This window comes from Balaenoptera borealis (genome assembly GCF_965194805.1).
Source record: "Balaenoptera borealis genome assembly, chromosome: 4".
In the NCBI taxonomy this organism is placed as follows: Eukaryota; Metazoa; Chordata; class Mammalia; order Artiodactyla; family Balaenopteridae; genus Balaenoptera; species Balaenoptera borealis.
In genome coordinates, this window is record NC_138861.1 from 123,195,900 (window position 1) to 123,210,728 (window position 14,829).

Genomic DNA, 14,829 nt, shown 5'->3' on the forward strand with positions numbered 1-14,829 from the left:
ATGAGCATTTTAAAATGTACTTGTTGGCCATTTGTATGTCTTCTTTGGAAAAATGTCTGTTCATGTCCTCTGCCCATTTTTTAATCAGATATTTTTTGCTACTAAGTTGTGTGTGTTCCTTATATATTTTGGATATTAACCTCTTATTGGATATGTGAGCAACCTCATTCTGTAGGTCGCTCTTTCATTTTTTTGCTTGCTTTCTTTGCTGTACAGAAGTTTATTAGTTTGATATAGTCCCACTTGTTTAGTGTTGCTTCTGTTGCTTGTGCTTTTGGTGTCCTATCCAAAAAATCATTGCCAAGAAGTTGTTTCCCTATGTTTTCTTCTAGGACTTTTACAGTTTCAGGTCTTACATTTAAGTCTTCAATCCATTTTGAGTTAATTTTTGGGTATGGTGTAGGATGAGTCCAATTTCATTCTTTTACATGTAGCTGTCCAGTTTTCCCAACACTATTTTTTGAAAAGATTATCCTTTACCTATTGTGTATTCTTGGCGCCCTTGTCAAAGATTAGTTGAGTGTATGTGCATGGGTTTATTTCTGGGCTCTCTATTCTGTTCCATTGGTCTCTGTGTCTGTTTTCTGCCAGTAATATACTGTTTTGAATACTATAGTTATGTAATATAGTTTGAAATCAGGGAGCATGTTGCTTTCAGTTTTGTTCTTCTTTCTCAGGATTTTTTTGGTATTCAGGGTCTTTTGTGGTTCCATATGAATTGTAGAAGTTTTTTTTTTCTATTTCTGTGAAAAATGCCATTGGAATTTTGATAGGAGTTGCATTAAATCTATAGATTGCCTTGGGAGTATGAACATTTTCACAATATTAATTCTTTCAGTTCATGAACATAGGGTATCTTTCCATTTATTTGTGTCATCTTCAGTTTCTTTCATCAGTGTGATATGGTTTTCAGTGTACAGCTCTTTTACCTCCGTGGTTCAATTTATTCCTAAGTATTTTATTCTTTTTGATGCTATTGTGAGTGGAATTTTTAAAAAAAAATTCTCTTTCTGATACTTCATCGTTAGTGTTATTTTTGTACATTTTGTACATTGATTTTGTATCCTGCAACTTTACTGAATTAGTTTATTAATTCTAATATTTTTTTGGGGGGGTTGTGTCTTTAGGGTTTTCTACATACAAGAGCATGTCATATGCAAATGGAGACAGTTTTACTTCTTCCTTTTCTGTTTGGTTGCCTTGTGTTTTTTTTTGTTGCCTTGTTACTCTGGCTAAAACTTCCAGTACTGTGTTGAATAGAAGTGCTAAAGTGGGCATCCTTGTCTTGTTCCTGACCTTAGAGGAAATGCTTTCAGCTTTTTACTGTTGAGTATGATGTTGGATATGGGCTTGTCATATATAACCTTTCTTTTATTGAAGTACATTCCTTCTATACCCAATTTGTTGAGGGTTTTATCATGAAAGGATGTTGAATTTTGTCAGATGCTTTTTTTGCATCTATTGGGATGAAACCAACATAGTCTTTTCTTTTTTTAACATCTTCATTGGAGTATAATTGCTTTACAATGGTGTGTTAGTTTCTGCTTTAAGACAAAGTGAATCAGGTATACATATACCTATACATATATCCCCATATCCCCCCCTCTTGCATCTCCCTCCCACCCTCCTTATCCCACCCCTCTAGGTGGTCACAAAGCACCGAGCTGATCTCCCTGTGCTATGTGGCTGCTTCCCACTTGCTATCTATTTTACGTTTGATAGTGTATATATGTCCATGCTGCTCTCTCTCTTCGTCCCAGCTTACCCTTACCCCTCCCTGTGTCCTCAAGTCCATTCTCTACATCTGCATCTTTATTCCTGTCCTGCCCGTAGGTTCTTCAGAACCATTTTTTTTTTTTTTTTTTTAGATTCCATATATATGTGTTAGCATATGGTATGTGTTTTTCTCTTTCTGACTTACTTTACTCTGTATGACAGACTCTAGGTCCATCCACCTCACTACAAATAACTCAATTTCGTTTCTTTTTATGGCTGAGTAATATTCCATTGTATATACATGCCACATCTTCTTTATCCATTCATCTGTTGATGGACACTTAGGTTGCTTCCATGTCCTGGCTATTGTAAATAGAGCTGCAATGAACATTGTGGTACATGACTCTTTTTTTTTTAAGTTAATTAATTAATTAATTTTTGGCTGTGTTGGGTCTTCGTTTCTGTGCAAGGGCTTTCTCTAGTTGCGGCGAGCGGGGGCCACTCTTCATCGCAGTGCGCGGGCCTCTCACTGTCGCGGCCTCTCTTGTTGCGGAGCACAGGCTCCAGATGTGCAGGCTCAGTAATTGTGGCTCATGGGCCCAGCTGCTCCGCAGCATGTGGGATCTTCCCAGACCAGGGCTCGAACCCGTGTCCCGTGCATTGGCAGGCGGATTCTTAACCACTGTGCCACCAGGGAAGCCCCAACATGACTCTTTTGGAATTATGGTTTTCTCAGGGTATATGCCCAGTAGTGGGATTGCTGGGACATATGTTAGTTCTATTTTTAGTTCTTTAAGGAACCTCCATACTGTTCTCCATAGCGGCTGTATCAATTTACATTCCCACCAACAGCAACATAGTCTTTTGATGCTTTGTATGCCTCAGGCACTGACCTAGGCATTGAAGAGCCCATTATAAAGGATCCAGACAAAGGTCCAGTGTACCAAGAGCCAGTATTCTGGTTGCAGTTTAAGACCACAAGGATGTAGGGACTGTGACAAAGTAGATAGGTCTGTGGATTTTCATATTTTTTTTTTTTTTTTAAGATTGTGTGGGGCAAACAAAATGAGACTGCAGAGGAACCTGGCTCTTGGGTGGCCTGTTTCCAACTTTCTCCTACAGGATAAAGTTGAAGTTTCTTAGCATGGTTTCCAAGGGACTCTATGATTGAGGTCTTTAAAAGGTACTTAAAGGATGTTACTTAAAAGGTACGTTCCATCCTTATTTCCTGCTACTCCATAACTCTCAGTCCAGCAGTGCAGAACTGTTTCTAGTCCCTGTACACACTGTGCTGTTCTGTATCTCTGTTTCTGTTGTTTCCTCTGTTGCCTCCCTGTCTCCTATCACAGTTGCTGTTAAAATACCTGACATTCATTAACTGTAGGTTGAATTGAACTGGATGTGACTCAGTATTGTTTAAGTAACTTAAAATCTGATTGAGGAGACAAATGTGTATGCAAACACCTTCACAGAAGTACATGCAGGTACCATAATAAGTTCATGGTTCTAGGACTTAAGGAATGATATAGCAGAGCAATGAAAAATGTGTAAGTGCAATTCACAGTCACTGTTCTTTGAGGAGAGCTGGAGAATGGCAGAGATTCTAGGTGATGGGTGATTTTTATTCATATTTTCAGAAAGGGGATAAACTTTGGATTTTGATGTATAATTGTGCTCGACATTGGTCCTCAGCAAAATTTAGAATGAATTTTAAAATAGGAGGTGTGTGAGTATTCAGATTGGGGCGAGATAATCATTAGGAATCAGTATGGGTTTATGATGAGCAGGTGAGATCAAACTAACCTTGCTCCTCTTTTTCATAGGTCTCCTAGTTGGTAAGGAAATGCTGAAGATCCACTATTTCAACTCAGCCTTGGGCAATCCCCCAGAATGAAGCATTTGGTTATTTTGTCATTAGACTTGGTTCTTTACTCTTTGTCAGACATGTTTATTACATTTGCTGATGACTAAGTTTTAATTCCTTGAAAAGTAAAATTAGGATTTATAGTCAGGCTGAAATGATGGACCAATGTTGAAAAGATGAAATTTCACAAGGGTATTGCTATATAGCAATATATATACAAATAGAATCAGCATTCATCTGCTTATATTCAAGAAAATGTAGATCTATTTTAAGAACAATTCAGTGGAAAAGTTCTAATGATTTTAGTTGACTGCAAGCTCATTCTGAGCCAGTAGTGTAGAGGACTGCCAAGAAAACGGGATACAAATCTAGACTGCATTAATAACAGCTGAGTGTTCAGGATAAAGTAAATAATAATCCCTTCTTTGTGCTTCTCAGATCACATATATTTGGAGTCTTGAGTCCTTAGATCTGGGCTTCACATTTCAAGAGGAAACACTGACAAAGTGGAGCATATTTGGAAGTGGATAAGCAGGACAATGAAGAGAGTGAAAAATCATGTCAAACAGGAAATGGCTGAATAAACTAGGAACTTAATTGCTCTCTTCAATTATGTAGAAGGAGTTCACAAATTTTATGTCACTCCAGAGAGCAGAACTAAAACTGTGGGGTTGAGGAATTTGAAGAAAGCACATAATAACTCAATATGAGGAGGAATTAAAACTAGAGCTCTTAAAATTTGAGCGAGATTAAGTATTAATTGTCAGTAATATAGAGATGATAATCCTTTCCAATTCAATTTTAATCAAACCCCAATAGAAAACAAACAAAAATAGGATTTTTTTTGGAGGTTGGGAGCAAATTTCAAAAATTACCCCAAAAAACAAATGGACAAAGATAAATACTGTATGATATCACTTATATGTGGAATATAAAAAATAAACCAAACTTGTGAATTTAATAACAACAGAAAAACAAATGGGCAATAATGGCTTTAAAAATTGAAAAGAGAAGGTTGTTTTATCATTGCATAAAGCTATAATAATTAAAATGACACTGGTATAGATATATCAATGGAATAGTTATCTTAGGAATAGACTAATATATCAATATTTAATAAAAGACAAAAGAAGTATAACAATTGAGGAGAAATAGAAGGATTATTTAATAATTTTTTAGGGCAATTGCTTTCATAATTGGAGAAAGACAAAATACTGCAAAAAACAGTCCAGGTAACTTAAATTGTTAAATGGTTAAACAAAAATCAAACCATAAAAATTAGAAAAATTAGAAGTAAATATTTAGAAAACTCCTGGACTTGGGAAGAACTTTTATGTGTTATTATGTTTTACTATAAAACCTGTCAAAATGAAAATAAATAGGGTGAATAGCGTGACAAATACCCACATACTCCTATATAGGAGTTACTAATTATTAACATTTTGCCGTATTTACTTAATTTTCTTTTTAAACATTTCGAAATAAATTACGGTCATGTCTTTTTATCTCTACATTCTATGGTATGCATCTCTAAAGTAAGGATATTTTTCCTAAGCATGATACTATTATTATCACATCTAAAAAATTAACAAAAATTCCTTGATATCTTGTAATAACCAGTACACATTCCTCAGTTGTCCCCAAAGGGTGTGGTTTGTTTTGTTTGTTTGTTTTATTTTTGTTTTATTTGTTTGTTTTTAGCTAATTTGCCCAAACCAGGATCTAATCAATGACCTACACGGCTCTTACCATTTGGCTATTGTAGGTCTTATTTCTCTGTTAGTTCAGGAAAGTTCCACCCTTCTCTATTTCCCCCTTTTTAAAAATTATATTTACTTGTTGAAGAGACTGGGTCAATTTTCTGGTAGAATTCCACCCTCTGGACTCACATGATTGTTTCCTTCTGGTTTCATTTAACTTTTCATTAACTCTCCACTGTATTTTCTGTAAACACGAAATTTTGATCTCACGTTATGACTAAAGTCAGGTAAAACATTCCTGTCAAGAATATTTCATGGGTGATGCTGTGAATATATATATTTTTTAATTAATTAATTTATTTTTTAGGCTGCCCCGGGTCTTCGTTGTGGCATGCGAGATCTTTAGTTGCAGCATGCAGGATCTTTAGTTGTGGCATGTGGGCTCTTAGTTGTGACATGCATGCGGGATATAGTTTCCCGACCAGGGATTGAACCCAGGCCCCCTGCATTGGGAGCGTTGGGTCTTACTCACTGGATCACCAGGGAAGACCCAGTGCTGTGCATATTATATTGTTTATTTTAGGGGTTGCATAATACCTAGTTGTTTTACTTTTTAATAATCTAAGCTCCATCACTGGATTAATGGTTAATGTGAAAATTGCGACATCACTCCATTGTAAAGTTATGATTTTTCCCCTTGAGACAAGTAAATATTCTGTGTGTTGATAACTTTGTCGCAGATTAGTATCCAGTCCCTTGTCAACCTCATATTGAATGCTTTCAGCATCCATTGCTGATTCTTGCCTGAACCGCTTATCCCATTACAAGTTGAAAAATGGTGATTTTTTCCCACTTCTTTCAGTCCTTTTGCATTCATTAATTGGAATTCTTCTGTCAAGAAGAGCTTCCCCTCATCAACTGGAGCTAATTTTTACTCTGAAATAGAGTCCCACGTAGAAAAGAAAGAATTAATACTTAAATTTCTCTCTTTACCAGTTTTTGAGTAAGGAATTGGTATAACTGTCATCTCAATTAGTGGCAAATGTGGGTTTTTTCCCTGTGTTGAGTGTCATTAGGATTTTTACATATTCAAGTACATCAGTCAATTATAGGATTCTTTATTATGCTGTGATTACATTTACCAAAGAAGACTACACCAATATATTTGGTCTCACATGTTCTTCTTATAATGTGATATTGACACTTCTCCATCACTTCTGCCTGGCACTCTCTTGGGACATGAGTGTTTAGTGAAATTCGATCACCTTGAAGACATTGCATTGAAAAGAGCATATCAAAAGACACCATAAAGACAGAGAGAGTTAATTAATTAAGAAGTCCAAATTGTTCCATTCCTTAGCTGTTCACGTCCAGGCAACAACAGACATGCAAGTGAACAAGCTCTCAGTAGATTTCAGCCTCTAGCTTTTTTTTTTTCTTTTTTGGCTGCGTTGGGTCTTTGTTGTTGCGTGCAGGCTTTCTCTAGGTGCGGTGAGCAGGGGCTACTCTTTGTTGCGGTGCACGGGCTTCTTATTGCGGTGGCTTCTCTTGTTGCGGAACACAGGCTCTAGGTGCGTGGGCTTCAGTAGTTGCATCATGCGGGGTCAGTAGTTGCAGTGTGCGGGCTCTAGAGTGCAGGCTCAGTAATTGTGGCTCTCGGTCTCAGTTGCTCCGCAGCATGTGGGATCTTCCCAGACCAGGGATCAAACCCGTGACCCCTGCATTGGCAGGTGGATTCTTAACCACTGCACCACCAGGGAAGTCCCCAGCCTCCAGCTTTTGAGATGCTCAGTTGATACTGAATAGAGTAGACACCAGCTGACCCACTGAGCCTTGCCGACACTAAAGATTTGAGCAAAAATAAATGTTGCTTTAAGTCAAGTTTGGTGTGGCTCTTACATATCCATAGTAACTAGAACAGATGCTTTGATGAAGTTGGCCTTTGGGAGCCTCCCCAAATTGATTCCTATGTCCTTTGACACGACGCCAATGCTCTTCAATAGTTTCCTTGCTTTCTGGCGTAAGAGAATGCCCCAAGTTTACCTTGTACCTTCTCTGCCTCAGATCTGAAATCAGCCTTTTCCCTTAAAAACCCTGACTCTTTTTAGTGAGGTAATGGTATTTAGGTTTCAAAATCTGGGCATTAGGAATGCTTTCCATGGAACAAGTTGTAGTAGAAAAATTACAAATTTGATGACAATAAAACATTTCAGCATGTTTCCCAAAAGCAGAATTAAAAGACAAACTACAAAGCTCAACAGAATGGACAAGAACACTAAAAATCCAATAAAAATAAAAAACAACATGAATAAGCAATTCTCAAAAGATGGAATACAAATGAACACTAAAATCATGTTTAACTTCCTAATAATAAAAGAAAGAACATATACTATTATTTTCCTTTATCAATTTAGTAGATTTTCTTTAAAAGAAATAAGCTTCAGTGTTGACAAGAATGCAGTAAAACTGTAATCTTGTACACATTGGTGGAAATGTCACTTGAGTTTTGGCTTTCTGCTAAGTAATTGTGCAATATGAATTAAGTTGCAATATTAAAAAGTTGTGATCCAAAAAAAAAAAAAGAAAGTTATGACCACTTATACTAGTTAGGATAGAGCCTAAGATTCTGTGACAAAGAGGTACCAAATAAAGTGTCTTAAAAAAACAAATTTAGTTTTCTCTCATATAACAGTCCATAGTGAGTCGTCTGGGTTGGAAGAACAGCTCTGCTTTCTGTCGTTATTTAGGGGCCACTTTTCCTTCCATTCTCTTGCTCTGCCATTTCCAAAGTGTTAAAGCTGTGTGGTTGAAGCTTGGTCACAGGCAAGTCTGTGTTCCAGTTTGCATGAAGGGGAAAAAAAGAACTCTAAGACAAGCAATTTTCTTTTAAGCAAGAGAGGTAGAATTCTGCTTACAAGGCCACACCCAGCTGCAAGGGAGGTTGGGAGCTCTAGTCTTTGGACAGTCAACTATGTATCTAGCTTAAACATTATTACTTTGGAAGAAGACCATATGCTTTGATGCAATAATTCCATTTTCTGATAGTCTACCCTAATGAAATAAATCAATTATAAAAAATGTATTAATTCCTTGAAGAACAATAATTCAGTCAAGGGGAGTAATGTTCAGTATGTTACTTACTAGAGAGGAAAAGCTCTTGAGAAACATCTATACACTATTATTGAAGGGCTTTAAGGGCCGTGGTAAGGAATTAAATGAGATGGGAAACTGGTGGAAGGTTTTAAGTAAAAGAGTGATTCAATTTGATTAAGAAGAACATTCTGCTTCCTGAATGGAGGACAGAGTGGAGGCAGTTGCCATAGTCTAGGAGACAAATGATGATGCAGTTTGAACTAGGGTTTTAGCAGTAGCAGTGATAGTCTTTTGAATATTAAATTTTTATTAGCTGTATAGTTTTGGAAGTAGCATTTTGTCTGTGAGGCCAAATTTCTCACTTTACTTAGCCCATATAGTAGGAGATAATGGCAAAAGATCACTAAGCGGAGTGTTGGTACAGACACATATCTGGAAAGTATTATTTTAAAATGTTCAAGTTAATTATGTTTATAAAGTTAAAGGTGAGCAAAATGCCAAGAAACTAAACAAAAGGACATTTCTTAAGTAGAAAAATATACCATTTTCATTTTCTTGTATCTTAGTTTATTAATATGCTTTTTCCTACAGAATAACCAAAAACATTTTAGCTTTGTTTTTTTTAAATTTAATTTAATTAATTTATTTAAATATAGCAGGTTCTTATTAGTTATCTGTTTTATACATATTGGTGTACATATGTGAATCCCAATCTCTCAGTTCATCTCCCCACCCCCCCCATCACTTTCCCCCCTTGGTGTCCATACGTTTGTTCTCTACATCTGTGTCTCTATTTCTGCCCTGTAAACCAGTTCATCTGTACCATTTTTCTAGATTCCACATATATGCGTTAATATACGATACTTGTTTTTCTCTTTCTGACTTCACTCTCTATGACAGTCTCTAGGTCTCTACAAATGACCCAGTTTCGTTCCTTTTTATGGCTAATATTCCATTGCATATATGTGCCACATCTTCTTTATCCATTCATCTGTGGATGGACACTTAGGTTGCTTCCATGTCCTGGCTACTGTAAATGGAGCTGCAATGAACATTGTGGTATGTGACTCTTTTTGAATTATGGTTTTCTCAGGGTATATGCCCAATAGTGGGATTGCTGGGTCGTATGGTAGTTCTATTTTTAGTTCTTTAAGGAACCTCCATACTGTTCTCCATAGTGGCTGTATCAATTTACATTCCCACCAATAGTGCAGGAGGGTTCCCTTTTCTCCACACCCTCTCCAGCATTTGCTGTTTGTAGATTTTCTGATTATGCCCATTCTAACCGCTGTGAGGTGATACCTCATTGTAGTTTTGCCTTTCATTTCTCTAATAATTAGTGATGTTGAGCAGCTTTTCAGCTTTGTTCTTTATATTTAAAGTGGACTGTATTGTTTTCTTATGCATTTATTAAGGCTATAATATCAGTGATTAGATAGTATCTACATATCCTCTTTGTTATGGAAACAATCGAATCTAATAGCAATCTATTATCTATATAATTATTAATCTAATAATCTATTTGTTATTTTATATGTAATATTTAAGTCATCTATTTGTTTTGCATCAAATTTGTGATGTTTACCCCTGAGAAGATTACCTGTTTGCTTGTGACTATGGAATTCAATATGAGATTCCATGAAGCAACTAATTTCCATTTGATCTCTATTGGGAATAAACCACATAAAGAATAAAACTGTTTGAGTCAATTCATTTATTCTTACTACTTATTGAACACCTATTATGTTTAAATCACTGTAAATAATACCGAGGTACATGGCATTCAATGGGTTTCTAAGCTGGTTAGGGAGCTCCTGTTTCCACATAAATATCTGAAATGCAGTTGATTAACCAAATTCACAGGAAGTAATATAGTTAAAGCAGACAGAGTGAATTCTTCTCTTGATTAGGGAAGAATACATTTCTGGTCCTTGCTGCCTAGCTTGGCTATGATTTTGCTTCATAAAAGCTTAATAATTTTGGTTATTCTTACCTTAAAGGTTCCATTTATCCCCATTTATCATAATGAAATTAGGGTAGAACATGGTTTTGTTATCAGCCTTCAGATTCAGTATTCGATGCAGAACATATCGTAAAAAGCCTTCATAAAGCTATTACTTCCACAACATATTACAGAAATAGAATTAGAAGCCCTGTGCCAAATTAAAAAAAAACTTGAAGCTATGCATATTGTTCAAATATTCACCCCCACCAATTTAATATTCCCCCCTTGTGCTGGGTACCTAACAGGTGATCAATAAATGGTTACTGAATGAATGAACACAAGCAAGAATAGATCATCCTGAATTTCTGCCTACTTACCTCTCTGTCCGTCTAGATCTACAAGTCTATTTCTGTTTGACTGTATATGAGTGCCCTCACGGTGGAATTATTGTAATTGGCACTGAGTCTAGTGGTTACCTCCCTGAGATCTTCTTCCATGAACTAAAATCAGTGGTGCCTCGCTTATAAAATCTACACAAAACCCACTGCTATTTTATGATATATATAATATCATATATAATATACATGATGATCTACAGAAACATGGGTGAGGTGGTGGTGATTTGCAGATGAAATCACCCCCCTGGTATTGGCATCTTGACAGTGGCTCATTCCTCACCTTCCCTGAACCAGGCATGGAAGTCCAGTTACTTCCCATATAGCTGATAAATTCTGGCTGCAAATGAATCCAAGTGCTTTCTTACTTATTTTTTCCTTCTGTTAGAAACAGAAGGAATCAGGCAAGAAAAAAAACATTTTGTGAGAAAACAACAGTTCCTTACTCTGTACCACCTGCTTAAAGGCAAGCTAAAGGCACCCAAATGCTGCAACCCATGAGTGTGGAAGAGGCTGGCCGATGGGCTGTCACGTCTGGCTGATCTGATGTCAGAGCAGATCATGTGGTGCTCTGTGGGCAGCTGGGACTGGCCCGCCGAAAGCACATGGATTACAGTCTGAGGCTGTAATGGGAAAGTCGGCTCCTGGGCTACTGTCTCCTAGCCATCAGATTGCTGGGAAGCTGGGGGGGCTCTCCGATTTGCCCTGCTCCGGGACCCCTCCTGCTGCGTGACTCACGGGCACATTGCTGAGACAAGCTGCTGCTCCCAGTAAGTGCTTAAAGAAGGTCTTTATTCAGAGCATTTTGGAAGCGGAAGGGAAGCGCTGGTGTTGATGGGGGTTCCTGGAAGCGCTTTGTAAAACACCCTCCCGGATCTGGGCTGGGCAGCCTTGAGTTCTGTGCCATCCTGGAGTTCATAGGCAGCGCTGATGTGCAGATGTCCCCCAGCCCTGATTTCTGTTTGTTCTCCACGTGATGTGTCTTTCTGAATTGCATTTTCTATTTTTGTAACTGTAGGGTAGATTTGTTAGAGCTGGTTAAAGCGAATTGATTTCAGATTCACAGACCCATGAGTGGACTTGGTATTCTCTGTATGGTAAGCAGGGAGAGGGGAAAGAGGATGGTGGCTCTCTCGGTCAGAATCACTGCTTCTGTTAAGATATTGGCTGTGTCTGTGCTGGATAAATATTTAGTGGTTGCCGCCTCTTTTCTGCTTTGGGTAAGTGGGTGGTGAGAGAGGAAGGAGAGTGAACCAGCAGTGAGGAGCATGTAGATTTAGGTAGTTACTGGTAAATTGCGTTTTTTTTAATGGTCTAATTTATATTAGGTGGGGTCAGCTGGCAGAACAGGTGCCGGTAGTGGAAGAATGATGGAGTTCTCTCCCCTTTTTCCCAGCAAGCAAATTGTTGCCTGCTTCAAAAGCCCGATTAAAGAGCAGTGAGAAGTGCGAGAGCACAGATTTCTAGGCACTGCTTTTTGGTCTTTTGCTGGTAACAAGCATCACGTTCCCACATTCATGCATCAGGAGAGATCCTCACCTTGGCAGTGTTTAGGTGTGGGCTTTTTGGAGAGCAAGGGAATAAATTCAATACCATCTTACTCTTTCTCCTGGGCATATGACACTAAATTTGTTTTAGAGACTGAAAATAAGTGTGTGTGGTTGGAAGGGACTTTAAAGGGAAATTTAGGAGAACAAATTGTTTCTTTGCCTTAGTACTTTTCTATGAAAACTTGACAGAGTTTTAGGTCAAGGTATAGGATGTCCACTTGAAAGACAATAGCAAATAAATAATTAGGCTATATCTTTAAGCATTGTAAGATATTTATTCTTTTTTTGTTTTATTTTGAGGGATAACCCTAGTCTTTTCTGTGAATCTCTGCACAAACTGTTGGCTTTGGGGCCAAAGACCGGTTCCAGAAACATGTAGCCACTGAAGAAACTTTTGGGTGGGAAAGATGGTGAGATGGGAGCAAAGAAAGTAAGCTGAGATGAGGTCGATTCTTTTTTATAGCCTTTTGCTATAGATGATTTAAGTCACAGAACATCAAACAACAGACAAGAGCTTGCCCCACCCATAGTGTTGTGAACGTGGATTATTCACTTGCCATTTTATTCCACTAAATCGCAGGAGCACTCAGTGCAGAAAGGGTTCATCCTGTGAATTCATCCTGTGAGCTCTGTGGAATAGAGTACAAGCCAAACCAAATGAAGCATAGAAAAATGAGCTTCCCCCTGTCCTGCCCCACCCTACCTTGTCCTCCTTCCATATTGTTGAGTGAAGGCAGATTTATGCTGGAAAGGGCCCTATCACTGCTTGTAAATTTGTGAGTTATTTCAGAGACGCTGACAAAGGACAGAGGAAATGCAGCTGGTACTCTGCCGGGGGAGAGTAGGTGAGCCCAGTGTGAGGAATGTTTTCAGAGGTATTACTGACCCAACCCTCTCTCTCTGCCTTCTCTGACCAGCCTGAGACCACACCCCCTTTTCTGGCCATGTGCCAAACACCATCTCTCTCTGAGGGGAAGCCTGATGAAGTGATATCCATGCTTGGGCGTGTTGATTCCTTGCATAGAAACTTGAGGTACCCTCATCTCTCTGTAAGCAAACAAGTCCTGCTTCTCAGGGTAGAGGTGCCCATTTATGGGAGTTGTAGAATTTCTTTTCTTCAAAAATTAATACACTGCTATGAAAAGAAATGGAAGAAAAGTTACCCATTTCATCATCTCACTCGCACAGCTCCGTTTACTGTCTTTGTGTTCCTTTGTCTTAATCATTACTTTGGGCAGGTTATGATTAATGCAGAGAGGCCATCTATACCCCATACTACTTTTTAGGGAAGACATGCGCAGTTAGGAACTTAGAGCTGAACAAACCTTAAGGACTGACAGTTCACCCCCTTATTTTACAGAGGGGGAAACTGGCCAGAGTTATACATGTGATGAGTGAGAGAATCAGGACCAGAACCTAGATCTCAGTGCACCTCTGCAATCACATAACTTAAGGAAAGAGTATTTTCCTACAAACTTAGGTGTTTTTTTCAATTTCAGGTTCTTTTTCTTTTTATTTAGCTATGATATTGCTGGAATAGTAAAACCACTGCCATTTCACTTGCCTAAGAATATCTTGGAAAAGGTTGGAAAGTCCTTAAAGAGAAAATTAAGTTTCTTTTTCTTAGGGGCGTAGCATGTATATATTCTTTCCAGGTCATGTGATGAGATCTCAAATACCTGATCATTAGTTTTCCAATCTTGCCGTACCGGAAATGAGGACCACCCTAATTAATAAAGGGATTATTGTTCAGTTTTGGCAAATCAAATACCACAAGATCATTTAGAAGCTTCTTCCCATTTGGGTAGTTTTCGGAGTCATATTAATGTTCTTTGTTTATGCAGGCCCTGTTTATGGTGACATATTTAAAACCATGTATAAGGGATGTTTAACTTAAAATAAAGTTTCAGCTTGACCTCCTCTCCTTAGATTACTGCTAGACCCCAAAGAGATTTCAAAAAATACTTACTGATTGAGTGATAGAATATACAGAATACTGCAATGCCTGCTTATGAGTATAATGAAATTTAAAATGTAACACAATGTTATGCTGTTCCTTAATGGTATTAGAATGCCCATCTGTAAATTATTCAGTCTAATTTTAGTCAGGGTGAGATTCACATATTTGAAATCAATATAAATATGAATAAATGTCACATGTAATTTGTCTATGTTAATGCTATTTGTAAAAGCAATAAACATAATTAGATTGGGTGTTGTTTAATTACATTTTTTGGAAACCTTGACTACAATACAGAGGCCCTCTGATTATATCCTTAATGTGCAATAATCAGTCTCTACTGGTCCAGTGAGGGCATCTTTTCATTCTAGACGTTAAACTATAGTGATATATTGGGAGAAATTAGTTCTGGTAGCTTTGAGTGGTTTTAACAAGAATAATTGGAACACTGTTCTAAAGAGCCTGCACTCTCTAGCTTAGAAACAAATGGCTGCATGTGTGACATTTCTAAATGGTGACATAGTCAAGGAACCCTCTGATTTTTTATTTTCAGCTTCAGGTTGTGGAGAGGGGAAAAAAACAGAAAAGGGAAATTAGGCATTAATG

At 37.7% G+C, this 14,829-nt stretch overlaps 1 protein-coding gene and 1 long non-coding RNA gene across 3 annotated transcripts in view; both read left to right on the forward strand.

Annotated features, from left to right (window-relative positions):
• Positions 1 to 14,829, forward strand: part of ANK2 (ankyrin 2) — a 688,006-nt gene that overhangs the window by 99,966 nt on the left and 573,211 nt on the right. Inside the window, exon 1 of one of the 2 annotated variants that reach the window (XM_082389587.1) lies at positions 11,326 to 11,483. The exons of the other annotated variant lie outside the window; for it this stretch is intronic. The gene's annotated coding sequence lies outside the window, so the exon portion shown is untranslated. Of the gene's footprint in view, positions 1 to 11,325; positions 11,484 to 14,829 lie in introns of those variants that run through there. 2 annotated transcript variants of the gene reach the window in all.
• LOC309627624 overlaps positions 1 to 14,829 on the forward strand; it is an 81,945-nt gene that overhangs the window by 40,533 nt on the left and 26,583 nt on the right. The gene's annotated exons all lie outside the window — the stretch shown is intronic.